The following is a 6,714-nucleotide window of genomic DNA, read 5'->3' as shown; positions in this document are numbered from 1 at the left end:
TTTAGCTGTAAAGCGGAACAATAGAGCCCCCTTAAGTCGGCCCTGGGGACATACCTACTGCCTGTCACCCTCCTCAGAGGCTATAAGCCTTCATAGCTAATGGACACATCAGCTGAAGATTGGATAAGTCATAACAAGGTAAGTGTGTACCGGAAGGAAGCATTCAGCTTACACCTGAAAGATGTCTGCCACCCTCCAGACCATCTGAAGCCTAACTCTAGCCAGCCACACCATAACTAGAAATAAGAGATGTAATCTTCACTCTTTGGTTTACAAGACTAATTTTTTTTTTATAAACTGAGTATTTTTAATAGTTGAGTATTTTATTTTCTAGTGCTCCAGTAATGGGAAAGAGAATTAGCGAGATAGTGAAGTAGGTAAGGGAAGCTGGTTGGCTGATAATGACAAATGGGTGTTCTACTGGTTGGCTATCCAGTCATGTTAGGATGACGAGGTTGGCAACTAAAATTCAGAATAGGAGCTGAGAGAGGAGGTGGGAAGCTATTGTGCATTGTTTGCATTTGTGGAGGAGGGGGTTTAGGAATAGGACTAATACTGAGGCAGCTAGGGCTAGTGCTCCTAGTTTGTTGGGGATTGAGTGTGGGATGGCATATGTGAATAGCAAGTATTCTTAGGCTAGGTATGAGGGGGTGTGACTAGTGAGTTTGCTGTGGTGAAGTTCTCTGGGTCTCCTACTAACCTAGGTGAGAATAAGGCTGTTTATTATTGCGAGAAGCATGAGTATGAATGCTAGAATGTCTTTTAGGGAGAAGTAAGGGTGGAATGGAATTTTGTTCCAGGTTGATATATTGCCTAGGGGCTTGTTTTAACCCAGTTCATGGAGAAAGGTGAGGTAGGGAGGTGAAGAAAGAAAGGGTTAATGTCTTAACATAATTCCAGTATTGTTTACATATGAAAAAAGCATGAATAAAATGTGTATTGAGAACAGGGTGAATATTTAGACTTCCAAGGTTCCCTGGTGCTAACAGAGAAGCAGGGGAGGACTTGTGCGATGACTCATCAAGCTCCTATCTTGAGGGGTTCTAGGTCTACAGGAGACCGCCAGACCCCTGTTTGCTGGCATTAAAGGGCTCAGATGCTCCTCTGATAGGAAGGACCTTTTCCTGAAGCATCTGCTCAGGAGCTGAGGCAGTGCTTCTAATTCTCTCACACAAAGGTAGATGCTGATTTAGAAAAGGAAGATCTGAAGGAGATGGCAACTCCCATTCCTCCATCCCTTGCTGTCCCGTGTCTCTGGGATGCAGCCAGTGTCCTGTAATTTGCTGCAGGGCTGACAGTGGCCTCACTATTTCCTTTGCAGTTGACAAGGATCTCAGGGAGGCTTCGCATGCTGGAGGAGCAGTGCAATGTCTGGTGTCAGAAGGATGCCCTGGTCTACTCCGTTTGATCTCTGCCTGCCTCTTCAACATGTGGCTCTGGCTGAGGAGATGATTTCCTGTGCCCTGACCTCCTCTGCCCACACTGGCAGGGTGGGTGAGGGCAGGGAGAGGATCCTTGCTCACAATCTTGTAAACATTAAACCTGTGTTTCTTCTTAACTTGACCTGCTTTTTTGCACTATAGGCCCTTGAGGATCTGTGTCCTTTGGGCCCCAATTACAATGAAGGTGCCATCCCTCTTCCATGTTCTAGCATCAGAGGTGGAAATGACGAAGCTGGACTTCCTACCACAGCAGCTGGAGATGGATGTCAGGGAGATGTAGTGTGCAACGATTATGGCACAAAAGGCATAGTCCCAGGCTCTGTGTACACTAGCAACAACCTTGCATGTTAGATGGAGTCAGTGCTTGTGTGGGAAGCTGAAATGGGTGGCTGACACAGGAGGTTTCTGTCCTGCACCAAGCAATGGGAGACCCTCTGTCCCTTGGGCTGTCTGCCAGAGGAGATGCAAACCCATGTCCTGCAACAGTCTTAGCCTGTGGTGGGCTGAGTTCCAATTGGCTGGCCAATTTCTAAACAACAAGCATTTCAACTAGTGACCACTTGTGGGTTTTGTAATGATATGAGGTATTATCTTGTTAAAAGTCAACAACAAGCAAACCTCAGGGAAGGGAAAGCACTTTGGGGTTCTTGGCAATTTCACTATAATGGACCCATGACATACTTCTGAAGGAAATTGATTATGACTGGAGTTGAAATAATAAGTGGTTTGGGTAGTGTTTACCCTACATACCTTGCATCTGGATTGGCAACTGTAACAGGAATAAACCAATGGCTTGCTTTGCAGCCAGTGCTACAAGAGATACAGTCAGAAAATGGTTCATCTTCTTAAAATAAAATAGTACAGGAATTGTGTCTTAAGCACCGAGTTAAGTGGACTTTCCACTGACGCTATTGGCCTCAGAGTAATAATATAGTAGAAGAATGGAATGGTTGCTTAAATGTCAAAATGGCAATGCTAATTGGGGAAGGAACTTCTGGGAAGCTGTATGAGCACTGAACTCATGGCAGACTCCTAATGGCAGTCCACTATATAGAGGTTATGAACAATTCCCTGTGCTGAACCAACACCAGCAGGATGCTTTGAATAATTCTGTGGCATCCAGGAGATCAGGTAAGAAATCAACATGCATCACACAGAGAACACTGGGTCACTTTCCAGCACTTTCGAGGGAAAGGAATATATGAAAATGTGGATACTGTTGGAGTGAAATTAGTCATTACTGAGGCTTGGATATGATCCAAGACCTAAGTCTTCTTTCACTAGAGGTTCTAGAAACTGTTGAACTTCTTGATGAATAAGTGAAGTGCTGTTACTCAACCTGCATACTATGGAAAGTATCCATCTAGAAAGTACACAAAGCATTCTCTAAAAATTTGTTAATACTCTCTGTAGTAAAGTGCTACCACTGCAAATAATGTTAATATCAAAAATACAGGAAACAATGTATTGGACAATTTTAATCCTTGTGTTGGGGAATTTGGCATTCTATCACATAAATGTATATATACATTGCAATAATCAAGCAAATCCACAGAAACTGGTCACCTCTGGGGATAGCTGCACTGTGCCCCTCCTGGCACAGACATGCATGCAGGACAGACAACCCTCACCCAGGACATAGCCACTAAGGAATTTAATAAGGAGACACGATAGGCTGCGCTGGTCAGGCGCAGGGTGCTGGCAGCTGGATGCCACAGCTGTCACTGTCCTGCGAGGCAGCTGCAACGGAAAGCTCTGTGCAGAGCCCTACAAGCTGTCCTGAGGATGGAGGGTCATTGCCAGTGACCTGGGGTAGACGGGAGGGTGGCAACACCTATGGGGGAAGGAGAGTTGTAGGCGAGGGGGTGGGCAGGGATAGGTGCGCTGTGTCCCTTGTGCCTGGGACCCCTGGCCAGGGGAGAAGCTAGTGCCTCTGCATCTGTGTCCTCTGATGGGGTAGGAGATGGGCTCTGTGTCTCCTTCTCCTGCAGTATCTCTGTCAGGGACATCTTCCCACTCTTCCTCCAGGTCTACCAGATCAGCGTCACAGGTTACAGGGCCAACAGGGGCAGGCCCTTGGCTCTCCACCCTCGCTGCCAAGCCCTAGTCAGTCAGGATGTCCTGAGCAGTGTCCATGGTATCTGCAGTGGCAGTTTTGGCACCACCTGCAAGCTGGTGCATGGCTGCAGGTAAGGGAGAAGCCAATGACTGAGCATCTGGAGGTGCTGATGAAGGTACAGTCATGCTGTGCCCCTCTTCATGGGGAGCTCCAGGCAATGGAGAAGTTGAGAAACTGGTGTCCTCAGGCAGCGATGGTATGAATGGAGGTGACTTCCTCCAACTGACTCTGTCCTGAAAGGTCTTCAGACATTTTGTCATTGCTCTCTTCCTGCAGCTCCTTGTCCTGGGTTTAGCTGGGGTAGAGTTAATTTTTACAGGAACCTGGGAGGTGGGGGCATAGCCGGGGCAGCTGACCTGAACTAGCCAAGGAGCTATTCCATACCATGTGACATCATGCTCAGTATATAAATGGGGAGCGGGCCGGGGGGTGGTCTCTGTTTTCGGTGGGGGAAGTGGCGGAGCGTCGGGTCCCGGGTGGTGAGCAGTTGCACTGTGCATCACTCTTTTTGTATACTTTTTCATTAGTGCCGTTGTTGTTGTTGTAATCTCTTTGTGTTTGTCCCAGTAAACTGCCTTTATCTCAACCCTCGAGGTTCCAGTTTCTTTTTCTTTTCTCTCCTCCGTCTCCTCCCCATCCCACCGGAGGGGGGCGGAGGAGTGAGCAAGCGGCTGCATGGTCCTTTGTTAGCGGCCGGGCTGAAACCACGACACTCCTCCAGATGCTCCATCTTGATTTGCATGATCACAAGACACTTCGGAGCATCCTTAGGCTGTCTGTGCAATGGCTTGCCATGGATAGGTTGCAAGGGTGGCAGATGCCTAGCCACCAGCTATGCCCTTTGCCAGTCCACCTTGCCAACGAGACCAGTGCACAGAGCTGGCCAGCGGCCCAGATGCCCCCTGGAGCACGGGGATGAAACCCTGGCTGAGCTGCAGGGGCCTCGCCACCCTTGGTGGCTTGCACCTGGGCTGTTCTTGTAGGTGTCACCAGACCAGTGGTGAGCGCAAGGTGTCCCTGTGCCACCAGCTGCTGGTCAGGTCCCTGCCTTGTGGCTACAACACGACTCAGGACCCCTGACACCAAGAACTGGACCATTGGACTCCAGAGCCACGTCATGAGTTGTGCAGCTGTGTGGGGCAGGCCCCTACCTCTAAGCCCTCATTGCCATGCCCCGGTCACCAAGGATGCCCTGAGCAGGTGGGACAAGTTCTTGGTGGCCACTGGCCATGGGGCCTACAGCATGTACTCTGCCTCTCAGAGAAGATCCAGCGGTTGCTGCTGCTGGCAGAGTGGGAAGCTTTGTGACATTTGCAGATCCTGCTGTTGGAGCTGCAAGTGTGTACTGGGGTGCCTTGGGAGAGGCAGCAAGGCCTGCAATGGGCACTCTTTCTTCTCATGTGACCTTACTTGCAGGGCTGTGCCCTCCAGCCTGTCCATCTGCAAGAGAAGATGTGGAAAAAAGTCATGTGACTGGGGTTCTTTCACCCCCATGTCCCACTGGGAAACCCCCTGTAGCAAGAACCTCCTGCCAGGTCTGAGGGCAGTGCTCAGCCCCACAGGTGGCTGCTGCCGTACTCCCAGAGCTGGATGGGGAGAGGGTTAGTCCTTGAGTGGCACCCCCCCACCCCCCACTGGGTCTCAGGAGCATGCCTGGCACGCTCTGTTGTCCAGCCAGGCATTGCAAAGGCATCTCAGCTTGCAGGGGGTGCCTGTTCGCACCTGTCCTCTCCAGCACCTCCTGCCTTCCCATCGGCACCTGCCAGGGTCGGGGAGATGTTTGGCCCTGCCTCCTTCAAGGTCCCTAACTATGTGCAATGGCTGCAAGTGCTCTGTGAGCTCGCTGGACAGGGGAGAGTGGCAACCTGTGGTCCAGCTGCGCTGCGGCGATGCCTGCAGTGCACCTGTGGGGAGAAAGAGGAAGCGCCCGATGGAGGCGGCTGTGTTGGCACAGCAGCCCCCTCCACAGTGCCATTAAGCATGGCCTTGGCTTCAAGGCAGCTCCTGGCCACCACAGCCAGGCTGAACTCAGCTCTGCGCTGCTCTCTGCCTCTGGGGCACTGCTGCTGGGCTGCACAGGCCATGGCTGTCCCAGAGCCAGCCCTGCCCCAGAGAAACCCCTGGGACATGGCATGGCTAAGCCTGGGCCAGAGACCCTCAGGGCTGGCCGTCTCGACCCCAGCCGTCCCTGTGTCTCACCACCTGCCTCTCCCTCCAGACCCATCCCTCACGTGGTGGCACTCCTGCAGGTGCCGCAGCACCTCATTGGGTTTGGAGCAAGTGTTTGCATCATGCTTCTCGGGCATCTTTGGGGTCCTCCGTTGGACATCTGCTATGGCCACCCAGGGGAGATGTTGTCTCATGATGGAGCCGCTCTCCTGGGAGTAAAATCCCCCACAGCTGCCATGTGGAGCCATCTGTCATAGTGCCTCTGGGGATGATGTCGGCCCTGGTCACAAAGTCCTGGCTGTCACCATGGAGAGACCCACGCCTGTGTGAGGGCACCCTCCCAGGGACACAGACTTACAAGCAAGCCCACAGCAGGATGTGGGTAGGGAGGCACCTCTGTCATCTTCTAGTCTAGCCACACTCTCTCACCCCTGTGGCCTTTGCTGGATATTTCCCCAGAGGTCTCCCCAGCCATGCTGCAGGCTGAGCTGTGGCTACGTGTTGAGGAGTCAGCTAGCACAGGCTGGTGCCTGCTGGCACCAGCCGTTTCCAGCACAGGGCCCAGGACGGCCACTAGTGAGACTGAATATACACATGTAAGGTAGGTGCCTCCAGCACCTGGGCTCAGACACTGTCCTGGTTTCTGCTGGAATAATCTATCTAGTAGCTGGAATAGTGCTGTGTCTCGGATTTAAAGCAGAGATCCCCAGTGCTGTTGTGCCTGTGGATAGGTGGCAGCGGGACGGTGAAGACCAGCAAGAGCTTTCAGGGCTAACACCATCCTTGTGGGAGAAGGAGCTGGAAGTTTGACTTTTCGGAAAGAGGCTTGGCCAAGAAGGAGCGCCGTGAGATAAGCCGTCTGTGGGAAAAAAGAGAACCCCAGTGCTGTTTTGCTTGTGGGTACGCTGCACGGGGACAGTGAAGCCCAGCAAGAGCTTTCAGGGCTGGCACCTTCCTTTTGGGAGAAGGAGCCGGACGTTTGCC

At 51.7% G+C, this 6,714-nt stretch overlaps 1 pseudogene; it reads right to left on the bottom strand.

Annotated features, from left to right (window-relative positions):
* Window positions 1–307: 307 nt before the first annotated feature.
* LOC126050376 (cytochrome b-like) lies at window positions 308–5,867 on the bottom strand (annotated as a pseudogene).
* Window positions 5,868–6,714: the final 847 nt, after the last annotated feature.

This window comes from Accipiter gentilis, chromosome 24, assembly GCF_929443795.1.
Source record: "Accipiter gentilis chromosome 24, bAccGen1.1, whole genome shotgun sequence".
Taxonomy (NCBI): domain Eukaryota; kingdom Metazoa; phylum Chordata; class Aves; order Accipitriformes; family Accipitridae; genus Astur; species Astur gentilis.
Note: the sequence above shows the minus strand (reverse complement) of the source record. Positions and strands in the feature narration are given on the sequence as shown.